This window comes from Gadus chalcogrammus, chromosome 10, assembly GCF_026213295.1.
Source record: "Gadus chalcogrammus isolate NIFS_2021 chromosome 10, NIFS_Gcha_1.0, whole genome shotgun sequence".
Classification (NCBI taxonomy): Eukaryota; Metazoa; Chordata; class Actinopteri; order Gadiformes; family Gadidae; genus Gadus; species Gadus chalcogrammus.
In genome coordinates, this window is record NC_079421.1 from 11,866,742 (window position 1) to 11,881,600 (window position 14,859).

At 45.0% G+C, this 14,859-nt stretch overlaps 1 protein-coding gene and 1 long non-coding RNA gene across 2 annotated transcripts in view; both read right to left on the minus strand.

The window, feature by feature from the left end:
• The window catches only part of fstl5 (follistatin-like 5), a 53,062-nt gene extending 49,615 nt beyond the window's left edge, over positions 1-3,447 (minus strand). The window contains exon 1 of the mRNA XM_056601167.1: positions 3,251-3,447. The gene's annotated coding sequence lies outside the window, so the exon portion shown is untranslated. The remainder of the gene's footprint in view (positions 1-3,250) is intronic.
• A 6,693-nt stretch (positions 3,448-10,140) lies between these two features.
• Positions 10,141-14,834, minus strand: LOC130390663 (uncharacterized). Its single transcript, XR_008896796.1, has 3 exons — positions 14,622-14,834; positions 11,139-11,595; positions 10,141-11,015 (listed from the first exon to the last, which is right to left on the minus strand). It is a non-coding gene; the product is annotated as an uncharacterized LOC130390663 (long non-coding RNA).
• Between the last annotated feature and the right edge of the window lie 25 nt (positions 14,835-14,859).

Below are 14,859 nucleotides of genomic sequence, written 5' to 3' on the forward strand. Positions count from 1 at the left end.
CACGCAAACACACGCATCAACACAACCCCCTGAGACACAGACCCAGCTGCACAGGGTGTGAGTGAGGTGAGCTAGAGAGCGTAGGGACTGACGGTGTACAGTTATATAACACGGTGATACAGTAGTACTGTTTTTATGTTTAATAAGACAATACCAGAGCTGAGCTGAGAGCAGCTGAGATCCATTAGAACCTGAGAGACCGCTATGTAGCATGACAACCCTCTAGTGCTCCTTCCTGTAGCCGCTACGTTAGTATAAGAGTCCTCTAATAATCCTTCCTGTAGCCGCTAAGTTAGCATAAGAGTCCTCTAGTGCTCCTTCCTGTAGCCGCTAGGTTAGCATAGGAGTCCTCTAGTGATCCTTCCTGTAGTCGCTACATTAGCATGACAACCCTCTAGTGCTCCTTCCTGTAGCCGCTACGTTAGCATGACAAACCTCGAGTGCTCCTTCCTGTAGCCGCTGCGTTAGCATAAGAGTCCTCTAGTGCTCCTTCCTTTAGCCGCTACGTTAGCATAACAACCCTCTAGTGCTCCTTCCTGTAGCCGCTACGTTAGCATAACAACCCTCTAGTGCTCCCTCCTGTAGGCGCTACGTTAGCATGACAACCCTCTAGTGCTTCTTCCATTTGCCGCTACGTTAGCATGACAACCCTCAAGTGCTTCTTCCTTTTTCCGCTACGTTAGCATGACAACCCTCTACTGCTCCTTCCTGTAGCCGCTACATTAGCATAAGAGTCCTCTAGTGCTCCTTCCTGTAGCCGCTAGGTTAGCATGACAACCCTCTAGTGCTCCTTCCTGTAGCTGCTACGTTAGCATAAGAGTCCTCTAGTGCTTTTTCCTGTAGCCGCTACGTTAGCATAAGAGTCTTCTAATGCTCCTTCCTGTAGCCGCTACGTTAGCATAAGAGTCCTCTAGTGCTCCTTCCTGTAGCCGCTATATTAGCATAAGAGTCCTCTAGTGCTCCTTCCTGTAGCCACTAAAGTAGCATAAGAGTCCTCTAGTGCTCCATCCTGTAGCCGCTACGTTAGCATAAGAGTCCTCTAATAATCCTTCCTGTAGCCGCTAAGTTAGCATAAGAGTCCTCTAGTGCTCCTTCCTGTAGCCGCTATGTTAGCATAGGATTCCTCTAGTGCTCCTTCCTGTAGTCGCTACGTTAGCATGACAACCCTCTAGTGCTCCTTCCTGTAGCCGCTACGTTAGCATGACAAACCTCTAGTGCTCCTTCCTGTAGCCGCTGCGTTAGCATAAGAGTCCTCTAGTGCTCCTTCCTTTAGCCGCTACGTTAGCATAACAACCCTCTAGTGCTCCTTCCTGTAGCCGCTATATTAGCATGACAACCCTCTAGTGCTCCCTCCTGTAGCCGCTACGTTAGCATGACAACCCTCTAGTACTTCTTCCATTTGCCGCTACGTTAGCATGACAACCCTCTAGTGCTTCTTCCTTTTTCCGCTACGTTAGCATGACAACCCTCTACTGCTCCTTCCTGTAGCCGCTACATTAGCATAAGAGTCCTCTAGTGCTCCTTCCTGTAGCCGCTAGGTTAGCATGACAACCCTCTAGTGCTCCTTCCTGTAGCTGCAACGTTAGCATAAGAGTCCTCTAGTGCTTTTTCCTGTAGCCGCTACGTTAGCGTAAGAGTCTTCTAATGCTCCTTCCTGTAGCCGCTACGTTAGCATAAGAGTCCTCTAGTGCTCCTTCCTGTAGCCGCTATATTTGCATAAGAGTGCTCTAATGCTCCTTCCTGTAGCCGCTACGTTAGTATAGCAACCTGAAAATGAGCATAGCTCATAATAACAGATTATTATTTTTATATATATATATATATATATATATACATATATATATATATACACACACACTTAATTGTCACTATAGTACTATAATAGTTCTACTGACTGTCAACTGTCATAGTACAGAGCAGCATCACTGTAGGGTCCGGTTTGTAAAGGTTATGTGTCTTCAATGTGAAATACCTTCATTGTTTGTTTTAGTTTTCATCGAGGTGTTCTTAATAACAGTATATGGTGTTAGTGATTACTTCCTCTGTGTCTAGATATGTTATAAATAATATAAAATATATAATAAAAATGTATTCAAACATTAATGATTCTATGTGTTAATGTTTTAACACGTTTTTAATGTCCAAAAACATTGATGCTTCCAACAAGCTTTTATCGTCTGAAATTCACTGAAACCAACTTTTGTAGTCCGACAATGACTTCAAAAAGGCTTTTCTTGTGCTAGAGACATTCAACACAATGTTGTTATCTTAGAACAACCGTTTCTAAACATGTTTTACTGTCCTAGAAATACAATAATAATATTTCAATCACTCTTTTATTGTTTCAAAGCCAGCCCTGCGTTCAACAGCTTTTATTGTGAAATACACACAGCCAGCATGTTTTTACTGTCCTGAATTTAGTGCCCTGGTACTGATTACTCTTTAATTAAAACAATCACTGTCCTCCCAATAAGCTTAAATACACCACTACAGCACACTGTCACTGTCTGGAACCCACTGTGACGCTTTTATTGTTTATCCCACTGTTTCCCCAGCAGGCTTTTATTGTGTCAAACCACTGTTTCCCCAGCAGGCTTTTATTGTGCTATAAGCTAGCGCACCAGGTGAGCCATTACAGCGCTCTTACCTTGAAGCACAGAGAGGACCAATACCATTTGTACTGTTTATAGGGGAGAGAGAGAGAGAGAGAGAGAGAGAGAGAGAGAGAGAGAGAGAGAGAGAGAGAGAGAGAGAGAGAGAGAGAGAGAGAGAGAGAGAGAGAGAGAGAGAGAGAGCGAGAGAGAGCGAGAGGGGTTCAGGCTCCAAGACTCCCTAGACCCCTTCTAGACTCCTCCTTGACCCCCCTGAGGACCGGTCCCCAGTGGGTCTAGGGGTCTACTCTGATGTGAACCAGACGGACGCGGCGGTTCGCGGCTCGGTGCGTGGCAGAGGATGAACCAAAGTATCGGTAATCCTCCCGGAGCTCACGTGTCAACCGGGGATTACAGGGGGGAGGCGGGCACGAGGACCCGGGTAGGTCCCGGGTCAGACCCGACGGACCCTGACCTCGTCGACAAGTTGAAGAGAGTCGTGGTGGGTCCGTTTCACGGGTCGTTATTCACTACACAAGAGAACCACCGGGTAACACACACACACACACACACACACACACACACACACACACACACACACACACACACACACACACACACACACACACACACACACACACACACGGTCCAGGTCTTACCTCGCAGTCAGCGGATAACGGAGATATTCCGGTAGTTCGGTTGTTTCCCCCGGTCGTGAAGTCTTGGGACAGTCGGTCTAATAATCACGTGTGATCAATAACATGTGATCGATAACATGAGATCGATAACATGTGATGATAAGGTTAATCCGTTATATCCACCGGAGAGGAGAGCTCCTCACCGTCTCTGCTCGCTGCCGTCCGGTCCCGAGTGCTCCTCCACCCCCTCCACCTCCTCCACCTCCTCCACCCCCTCCGCGCGCTGCTCCGTCCCAATGGATTTACATACAATCACCGGCAGAGCCAATCACAGGCCGCTCTGCCAGCGCGTTCCCGTGTGTCCGTTGGTTTCCCTCTCTTTCCTTCCCGCCACGGCTCGCCCCTCGGCCAATCACAAAGCGTCTAATATCAAACCATAACTTTATATCCGCTCTGAGCTTATTGTTGATGTATTGTGTTTTAATAAATCATTAATCGATGATCAAAGCGACAGCGCGCAGAGTTGTCATTAATCACAGAGCGCGTCACATGTGATGCTGCCGGCGCTATTGTTCCCGCGCGACTGCTCCTCGGCCGAAGGGACGGCGCGATTCATTAGCCATGGACCTATTAAAGATTAGCCCGCGAAGAGGAAGCCTCTCGCAACTTCTAGATACGGTGCTTGCAGCTTGAGGACGGTGCGTGTGTGTGTGTGTGTGTGTGTATCTGTGTGTGTGTGTGTGTGTGTGTGTGTGTGTGTGTGTGTGTGTGTGTGTGTGTGTGTGTGTGTGTGTGTGTGTGTGTGTGTGTTTGTTAGTGTCAGTGTGTGTGTGTGTGTGTGTGTGTGTGTGTGTGTGTGTGTGTGTGTGCGTGCGTGCGTGCGTGCGTGCGTGTGTGCGTGTGTGTGTGTGTGTGTGTGTGTGACACTGAGTGAGTGTTCAGTGTTTCATCTTGAGGTGGGACCACAGCTGTCAGGCTCAGTCTGCGGAGGCTGCTGTCAATTTCTTCAGCCCAAGAGGCGTGATCAATGGTCCTGGGCCCCGTTTCCCGATAACGATGGATCCACGCTCGTACGATCATTCTCACGATGGATCTTGCGATCCATCGTCAATTTCTTTGGAGCGTTTCCCGAAACTCCTCTTAAAGGGACTCTGACCTTTGTTGCATTTGAGAATTACAGCACATTCAAATCATCCCGCCTTCCTCCAATGCCCCACCCCCTAAGCGTACAAAACTAAGCGTTATTTTTTAGAGTACTGTAACGACTTCGCCGGTGACATAATGATGTCGAGTCATTAGTAGTTGAAGGTAGTTTTAATGAACCAAAACCAGGTCACTGAAACCCGTAACATTGTAACCAACGGCAGAAAACCGACACAAAACAAACCCCGGTTACCCCGGCAACCCCCAACACGGTCTCACTCGCGTGCAGGCCCCCACCCTCCTGTTCTTCCAAGGCCCTCCCCCAGCTGACCTAATGATTCGCCCCCACGCTGATTGACAAGAAGAACATTACAATACATACACATAGAACAACTGGCATAGCGGACAACGAAATATAATGTAACACATAACACACAAACTATTTAACTGTCCCAGGGTCGCTACAGTACAAAAGTTCTAGACTCCCATGGGTTATGTTTAGACTCCCATGGGTTATGTTTAGACTCCCAGGGGTCATAATATCTACCAGGGATCTAGTAAACAAGAAGTCCGAAGAAGACGCGTCTGAGTCCGAAATGGGTCCCGTAATCGGACTGAGTGGTGCGGTTGGGTGCCAACGTTCTGGAGGTCTTCCTGTAGCTCCAGAGTAGCGGGACAACGTCGCGTCTGAGTCCGAAATGGGTCCCGTAATCGGACTGAGTGGTGCGGTTGGGTGCCAACGTTCTGGAGGTCTTCCTGTAGCTCCAGAGTAGCGGGACAACGTCACGTCTGAGTCCGAAATGGGTCCCGTAATCGGACTGAGTGGTGCGGTTGGGTGCCAACGGTCTGGAGGTCTTACAGTAGCTCCAGAGTAGCGGGACAACGTCGCGTCTGAGTCCGAAATGGGTCCCCTAATCGGACTGAGTGGTGCGGTTGGTTGCCAACGGTCTGGAGGTCCTGAGAATCATCCAGGGGAGCGGGACCACTTGGCTTCTGAGGCCGAATCGGGTCCCCTTGTCGGACTGAATGGTGCAGTTGGTGGCCAACAGTCTGGAGGTCTTCCTGAGGCTCCAGAGGAGGGTAACTCTGTGAGTCTGAGTCAGAGATGAGTCCCCTAATCGGACTGAATGGTGCAGTTTCAGTACGCCGTGGACCACTTTGGTCTGCCATCGTCAGTCGCTACGGTCGCTACTCGCTACTGTCTGCCGTGGAATCAAAACAAACCCTCTAGTTGAGGACGCGCCTTGATGACGCAGGCCCGAATGCGCCACAAGAAGCAGACGGAAAACCTTATATATTTGCAGCAAACAGACAGGTCTGTCGGCCAATAAGGTCATTCGGTCCGAAGAATTTTATTGGTTGAAGTTTTCACTAAATATTATGAGAGTAAAATAAATGTTTGTTTTTACTCCTGGTGGGTCTGTCTTGCATATTAGAGTGTTATTACCTTATTAATACCAATTTAACCTTATCCAAAAAAAGTGTAAAAATGCAACAAAGGTAAGAGTCCCTTTAACGTGAACGCGCATTCGCTGCACTCACGACGTCGTAGGATTGTAACTGTCTACTGACACGGTGCTGAAATGGGCTCCGTAGGAGGGGGAGACGCAGGAATGTCGCAGGAAAATTGTGTTAAAAAGGGTTAAAATATATCCCCATCAAGGACAACAGCAGAGTAGCCTACGAAAAAAATAGACTGCAATTATATGAATGCTAAAGACATTAAAACACAATTGATTAGGCTTAAACCGACATATATCAGTCCTAATCCTGAATGCACTGTGCGTTTCACGGCATTTCCCCCCCTTAAATAATTCCTCTTCACACCTGTGAATAACCCGGGAGAGGTCCATGATGAGGAATACAACGAAGCCCACCGTCTGCGTCTGGCCCGGTGCATCGTTGAGCGCACGATCGGGAGGTGGAAGTTACGCTTTAGATGCCTTCACAAGTCAGGCGGAGGGCTCCAGTTTTCTCCGGCCAAGTCATGCGCCGTGATATGTGTGACGGCTATGTTGCACAACATTGCAGCTAAGGGTGGGGTGGCATTGCTTGAACCGGAGGACGTTGAGGACGATGACGATGATGAGGAAGATCGGTGTGAGGACGGCCTCCCTCATAACTACGCGGCTGGTTTTCATGCGCGTCGAATAGTGATTGAGACTTTTTTTTAACCCCCTCCACCCTCCCTCATGTCACTAAACATTCCCGTCAACGTGACCAATCCCCACCATATCCCAGCCTTTTGCCTGCTCCTTTGCTTGTTTTTTATAATTTTTTTTATTTCTTTATTTTCTTATTTTTTTAAATTTCTTTTATTTCGTTATTTTTTTTTTTTAATTTGTTTAATTTAATTTATTTTAATTATTATTATTATTATTATTATTATTATTATTATTTTTTTTTTTATGCTACGTTTTATGAGTAGCCTATGTCAGTCTGCACAAATCCCCCCACTTTCTCTCACACATTTTGAGTGCCCTGCCTGCGCAAACATTTTCTGGACTGTCCCGTTTTATTTTGGCCATTTTAACATCTTTATTAATAAATTAATTAATAATCTTTATTAATTACCAAACTAAGAACATAAAGGCGCAATGCGTTTTAATAAAACGCATCCAATAGACGGAATGTCCGATGGTGTCGCCACTGAGGCTATAGCTGACGATGCTCTTAGCGTCCTACGAGTACCTACGAGCACCCCTGGAGTACTCGTTAGCTACGAGCGTTTTCAAGACGTTCGTTCCCCACGATGCTTTCGGGAAACGCGGTGAAAACTCTACGATGCCCTTTCGACGCACTTCACGATCCACTTAGGCTAACGACGCTTTCGGGAAACGGGGCCCTGGTTTAAATGACTCTGTACGCAATTGGCTGCTTGCCGTCGCTTCCCTGTCGTCATTGTGTTAAACCAGCCAATAGCGAGCCAGGGGGAAAAGCCAGCTTGGCTCCCGCAAAAACGTATCGAAACTAGAAAGAAATGTATTGCTCTTCTCCAGACCCCCTGTTCACAACACATCCTCATGTGTTCATCAACACGTCTTCATGTGTTCATCAACACGTTCTCATGTGTTCATCAACACGTCCTCATGTGTTCATTAATGCTTCCTCATTTCTTCACAATGCGTCCTCATGTGTTCATCAACACGTCCTCATGTGTTCATCAACACGTCCTCATGTGTTCACAACACCTCCTCATGTGTTCACAACACCTCTTCATGTGTTCATCATCACGTCCTCATGTGTTCACAACACTACCTCATGTGTCGACAACAACTCCTCATGTGTTCACAACGCGTCCTCATGTGTTCATCAACACGTTCTCATGGATTCATCAACACGTCCTCATGTGTTCATAAAGACGTCCTCATGTGTTCATCAACACGTCCTCATGTGTTCATCAACACTGTTCTTAATCCAAGCTGAATCCTGTTTTTGTTTTTGTGACACTGGGCCAGCAGGGGAGAATTGTTTACCATGGGGTGAGGCGCAGGGCGAGGGTTCGCTTCACCCTTATCTTAACCCTACGGGGTGAGCTAGCATAAGGCCTAGCTACCAACATGGTTAGCTACTTAGAGAGTGGGCTACATAGTGGGTTAGCTAACTATGAGGTTAGATACCTAGAGAGTTGGCTCCCTAGTGGGTTAGCTAACTATGTGGTTAGGTACCTAGAGAGTTGGCTACCTAGTGGGTTAGCTAACTATGGGGTTAGCTTCATATGGACCTAAATAGCTAGATGATTAGCTAGCTACGAGCTAGGCCACCTGCTGGGTAAGCGCATAAAACATTGCAGCTCCTATCTGTTTTACCAGCTCTTACAGTAATAGGAGATTACCAAACCAAACCCTTTTCAGAGGGAAAGTGTCACTGAAGTGGATCTCAGAGCAGAGGTATCAGATTTCCCAACAAAGAGCCAGTCAGCAGAAGGATTGTGTTTGAGCATCGATCGGACCTGGAGGCATCGTTACGCCTCGTGCCCACTGCATCCGTCCGTTGACTGATCCCAATTGACTTTGAATTGGGACGGACGCGCAATGCATTGTGGATCCCTGCGGTCCGTTGGAGCCTTCGACGCCGTCAAAAAGTTGAAAAATGTTCAACTTTTTCGGCAGCGACGGATCCGTCATCCAATCAGATCGCGTATGCAAATTTAAGCACTGTGACGCGACTCGGGCTCTGACGATACTGAAAAGCGGGAAAGCGGGTCATCTTGCATCGCAACAAGCAGGAAGAAGCGGGAAGAACCCGGCGAAACCAAGAAAGGCTTTGACATTGGCTGCTCTATAATACAGGTTAGGTAATTCCTCTTCATCTCTGCGTCAATGTAACACAAAGGGGCATTTAAAACTTTTTCTCTAGCGACCTTTCCTTGTCCTGAACCCAAACCAACACTAGCATCAATCTGCCCAGACGCTCCCTGGCGGCAGCCCAGAGGTACTGCAGGCTGTAGAGGTCGGCCTCTGATTGAACGCCCCAACGCTATACAAAATGTCAGACTGGTTCTTGGGATCCTTATCAGCGGGAAAACTCTTTCAGACCATTCTATCTTTTTAGCCCAAATCATTATTTTGACATTTTGTTGGAAATCCCTGAAGGTCCGAAAATACACTTTTATGTTGTTGACATTTTCGATGGTATCGACCGAAATTTTATGTCAAGGAGTCGCGAGTTCTACGGGCCCCTCTCTCTACCTCATCCTGCCCCCTCTCCTCCCAGCTCCCCTTTCCTCCCTCCCTCTCTCATTATCAATTTCCTCTCTCCCTTCTCCCCGCCCTCCCTCTCTCATTATCTTTCCTCTCGCCCCGCATAGTACTTTGGTCGTACGTGGTGGTGACTAAGAAATGTCCCAGTGGCCACGGGCTACAATCTCAGCACAACTGTTTATTCTTATTTGTTCGTCACGGTTGGAATGCATCTCATGCTTTTCCCAACTGAAGGCCCAGAGCCACTTAACACACTAAATACTCTGGGGCAGCCCAGTGTGTGGGAGGATGGCGACATCCGGTGGTCATCGAGGGAAATGCGGCGAGTTGGTAAAGGGGCTGATTTCAGATTCATAGAAAAAAACATTTCAGTGTTGGTTATCAGGTTACAGTTGGTTAAATCGACATATCAGGTAAGAGGCGATTACGTGTATTAGTTGATCATATTTTTTATGAAAAATCACGAATACACAGAAATGGCTCAATCATTTACATTTTTACATTTACATTTCGTCAATCATATGCAAACCTTGTTGTTCAGGTGTCAAATTGGATTGTTCTAACGAGCTGTGCTTGTGAAACGTTAATGCACTGGAACAGTGTCCATCGTGATGCGTGCATAGATGAGTTTTGGTACGTCCTGTAGGTCGGAGGGTGGAACGCAGCGCCCCCCACCGGTAGGTCGGAGGGCAGCGGCGATTGCTGGTACGTGCACCCACAGATATATAGAACACTAGACACGTCACGGCAATGTTGAGCTCCGGTCGGCTGACGGCACACCGCAGCAGCCATCTTGAGGGGGGCAACCCGCTGCTGCCTAGTGCATTACACCTGTGGAAAATTCATATAAACATGTAGCAAATTTGAGCGGTGATGGCTCAGTGGATGACACAAAAAAAACATCATAGTTGATATTCCATGTTTGATTCTAAGTGGTAGGAAGATTATTTTCCACTATGTTACACAAACACACTTTTTAACACATGACATTTATTGCCACTGATTATTATTATATCTACTATCAGAACTGTTTCTGCTTGACTCAGATGGACATTTTATTTCTCAAAAAGTATATATCTTCTTATCCATTTAGCTTTTTGGCTCTTAACTCTCAAACCACTCTAACACTGCATCACACTGGACTAGAACCAGTAACCCTCCAGACTGGGATACAACGGGAACTATTGATTGAATTTATTTCAGACAAATTGAACCTGAAAAATACAAAACAAAAAGAAAAGCACAATAATAAATATTTAATAAATAAACTTCCTGTGTTCCTCATATTTTTATATATCTATATGCAATTTAATTTATTTCTGATACTTACAATCCATACATATACAACTTAAGATACTATATATTTTATAATTTATATATTTATACAATCCATATATCTATATACACACACATGTCTATTTTTATAATTTGATGCTCTATATTTACACTTCATACATTCTTTTTATTGATTTATACAATCCTTGTAGTTTGGTACAGTGTTTACAATTATACATTTAGTACCACACACACACACACACACACACACACACACACACACACACACACACACACACACACACACACACACACACACACACACACACACACACACACACACACACACACACACACACACGTCGTTTTCAAAATCCTTGAAACAGGATGGTTTTTCAGTGTTTTTTTCGGGAATTTCCTCTCTGCCAGGTAAGCGAGGTTAATTTGACGATATGATGCAGCCGCATTCGCATAAAGACAGAAACAACCAGCGACAGGAGGGACAGGTGATTGTCAATGCCAAACTGGCTTTCTTGGACATGGCTCCCCAGTGCAAAGACGTCCTCTGTCCCGATTTCCTCTCTGACAAAGTGGGCTACAACAACCTCATCAGGGGCTTTCCCTGGAGAGTGTTGACGTATTGCCCTCTCGGGAGCTCTCACCACCTTCAAAAAGAGAATTAGAAAATGTTAAAGCTGTGACTGTATGAGGATGGGTTGGGCTGTTGGACATCGTTGGGCAGCATGCTAGCTGTGTGTACAGAGGAGCTGATGGATGTTTTTACTGACCTTTACAGTTCCTTTAGAAGGAATCATCAGCCCACCGTTATTCCGTAGTTCCCGCTGTTCCCTCTGGTCAAATGGGACAGATACAGCATCTGTCACCAGGCTGGCACGGCATACATCACAGGACAGGCTGCGAAAATACACCGGACAACGAACCCAGCTACGTAGACCAGTGCGTTGACTACTAGACCACCAAAGCGAGTCGGGAGGTAGCTGTGGTCCCCTACAAGGGCAGAAATGTTCAGGAATGGAGAAACCAGCTCTTCAGCAGTGGCGGCATCTGCAGAGGACATCTCCGCAGCAGAAAGGGAGACTCTGGTGTAGTAGTCAGCTGACATGGTGATAGTGGCATCCTGTCCTCTCATGTTGTCAGAATCCACAGGCTTGACACCACATCTACACATGAGCTTGCGGAAGATACCCTGGAACTGTCCAGCAGTTGGGTTGTTATTCCAGCCTCCTTAAAGAGAAACAAACAGCAACATACAACCCTTTAAGATATTTCAACCATTCGTGTTTTCCTTATATGAATAGAAGTGACATGAGTGGTAGAGTAGGAAGGATATCAAACCCAACACAGGGGCCAGGGCTACTTAACATTGAGGCAATTAACTTATTCCATATTTATAGTAGACCACACACAAAAAAAACACAAAAGGGATATGACCTATTGTCTTGCTACCATTCTCTGTAAACCTAAGAGATGGTTGTGAGTGAAAATCCCAGTAGCTCAGCAGTTTCTGAACTACTTAGACAAGCCCGTCTGGCACCATGAACCACGCCATGTTCAAAGTCACTTAAACCCCCTTTCAAACCCCATTCTGTTGCTCGGATTTAACTTCAATAAGTTGTCCTGTCCAGGTGCACATGCCTAAATGCATTGCACTTTGAAGTCAAACAGTAAAATTATAAAATAAAGATCTCTCGGCCTAACTGTCTATAAGTCTGTCCGTCTGTCTGTCTGACGAAGAAAAACATCGCCTGATAGCTAATGATGACTAAAACATTTACTTAAAAAATTTATCTCACCTGTGGAAAGTGATTCCCTCTGGTCTGGTGTGTACTGAACGATGGTGTACACACCCGAAAGCAGTACAATGAACTGGCATTGTTGTTTTTTTTGAGAAATGAGAGTTGTGAACACATATATCTATGGCTGTCTGACAGTACCTACCTACTCGACCCACACAAGACGGCGGCTCCGTGTGCCGCGGCTGAGAGGGGCGTGGCGTATCTAGTGTTCTACATACAGGTCATCAGAAAAAGAATATCGTGCAAAAGTTCATTTATTTCAGTAATTCAACTTAAAAGGTCATACTAATACATTATGTAGACTCATTACATGCAAAGTGAGATATTCCAAGCCTTTATTTGTTATAATTTTGAAGATTATGGCTCACAGTCTATGAAAACCCAAAATTCAAAATCTCAGAAAATTAGAATATTACATGAAATCAATAAAAAAAAGGATTTTAAATAAAGAAATGTTGGCCCTATGAAAAGTATAATCATGCATATGTACTCAGTACGTGGTTTAGGCCCCTTTTGCATGAATTACTGCCTTAATGCGGCTTGGCATGGAGGCTATCAGCCTGTGGCACTGCTGAGGTGTTATGGATGACCAGGATGCTACAATAGCGGCCTTCAGCTCTTTGGCATTGTTCGGTCTCATGTCTTTCATCTTTCTCTTGGCAATGCCCCATAGATTCTCTATGGGGTTCAGGTCAGGCGAGTTTGCTGGCCATTCAAGGACAGTAATCCCATAGTAATTGAACCAGGTTTTTGTAGTTTTGGCAGTGTGGGCAGGTGCCAAGTCCTGCTGGAAAATGAAGTCAGCATCCCCATAAAGATGGTCCGCTGAAGAAAGCATGAAGTGCTCTAAAATGTCCTGGTAGACGGCTGCGTTGACTCTGGTCTTAATACCAGCAGATGACATGGCTTCCCAAACCAACACAAACTGTGGAAACTTCACACTGGACTTCAAGCATCTTGCATTCTGTGCCTCTCCAATCTTTCTCCAGACTATGGGACCTTGGTTTCCAAATGAGATGCAAAATTTGCTCTATTCTGAAAAGAGGACTTTGGACCATTGAGAAAGTGACCAGTTATTTTATTTCTTTAGCCCAGGTAAGACGCTTCTGACGTCGTTTTTTGTTCAGGAGCGGCTTGACAAGAGGAATACGACATTTAAAGCCCATTTCACAGATTTGTCTGTGTGTGGTGGCTCTTGATGCACTCACCCTAGCCTCAATCCAGTCCTTGTGAAGCTCTCCAACACTTTTGGAAGGCCTTTTGCGCACAATCCTCTCCAGGCTGTGGTCATCCCTGCTGCTTGTGCACCTTTTTCTTTTCCAAACTTTGCCCTTCTACTTAACTTTCTATTAATGTGCTTTGATACAGCACTTTGTGAACATCCAACTTCTTTTGCAATTACCTTCTGAGGCTTTCCCTCCTTGTGGAGGGTGTCAATGATGGTTTTCTGCACAACTGTCAGTAGGGCTGGGCGATATGACGATATCATACCGTGGACGATATGAAAGTGTCTACCGGGAGAGATTTGGCCATATCGTTTATATCGAGAATGATATTGCACTGCACTGACTGAAGCAAGGCAGGTGTGAGACTCACCTGTTAACTTGAAAAATCTAATTTGTATTGAAAAAACAGTTCTATTTTTACCACCAGCTATTTGCACAGCACATAACTTTATTTTATAAGGGTATAATTAGTATTTAAAATATTTGTGTGATGCTGTGATTTTTATTTTATATTACACTGCACTGACTGACAGCCAGGCAGGTGTGAAGCACACCTTTAAAAAATGTTTTTATTTGTATTGAAAAAACAGTTCAATGTTTACAAGATGTTTGCACTATATGACACTGCAGTTAATGAAAGATTGTTCACTACTTACTCCTTTGTAAGCATGGAAATTCAAGTTCAAAATAAAAGAAAAAACTGATCAAATGTGAAGTATGGTTATTTTAAGCCATTTATTATTTTAATTTACTTCAAAAATACCATATCGTGATATGTATCCATATCGTGATATAAAATTACTCATATCGTTATATAAGATTTTGTCCATATCGCCCAGCCCTAACTGTCAGGTCAGCAGTCTTCCCTATGATTGTGAATCCATACTGAGACCATTTAAAGGCTCAGGAACTCTTTTCAGGTGTTTTGGATTAATTAGCTTATTAAAATGTGACACTTTGAGCCTACAATATGGAACCTTTTCACAATATTCTAATTTTCTGAGATTTTGAATTTGGGGTTTTCATAAATTGTAAGCAATAATCTTCAAAATTAGAACAAATAAAGGCTTGGAATATCTCACTTTGCATGTAATGAGTCTACATAATGTATTAGTTTGGCCTTTTAAGTTGAATTACTGAAATAAATGAACTTTTGCACAATATTCTAATTTTCTGAGTATGACCTATATATCTATGCGTGCACCACCGCCACAATCACAAAACTCACCCGCTCTTCACTGGTGAGTTGTTGTTCCTCCATTAAGTTCAGGTTTAAGTGTCAATGTGTAAGGTGTCAGTGTGTTAGTGTCAAGCTAGGGTTAGCATGTGTCTACTGTTGACATGGAGCTAGGGTTAGCATGTATTACTACCAGCTGTTCATCTCACCACGATACTTGTTCCGAATTCCCCTATAAGGGACACGTTTATTCTGTCAGGCAGATAATAGGTCGCCCTTACCGCCGGGT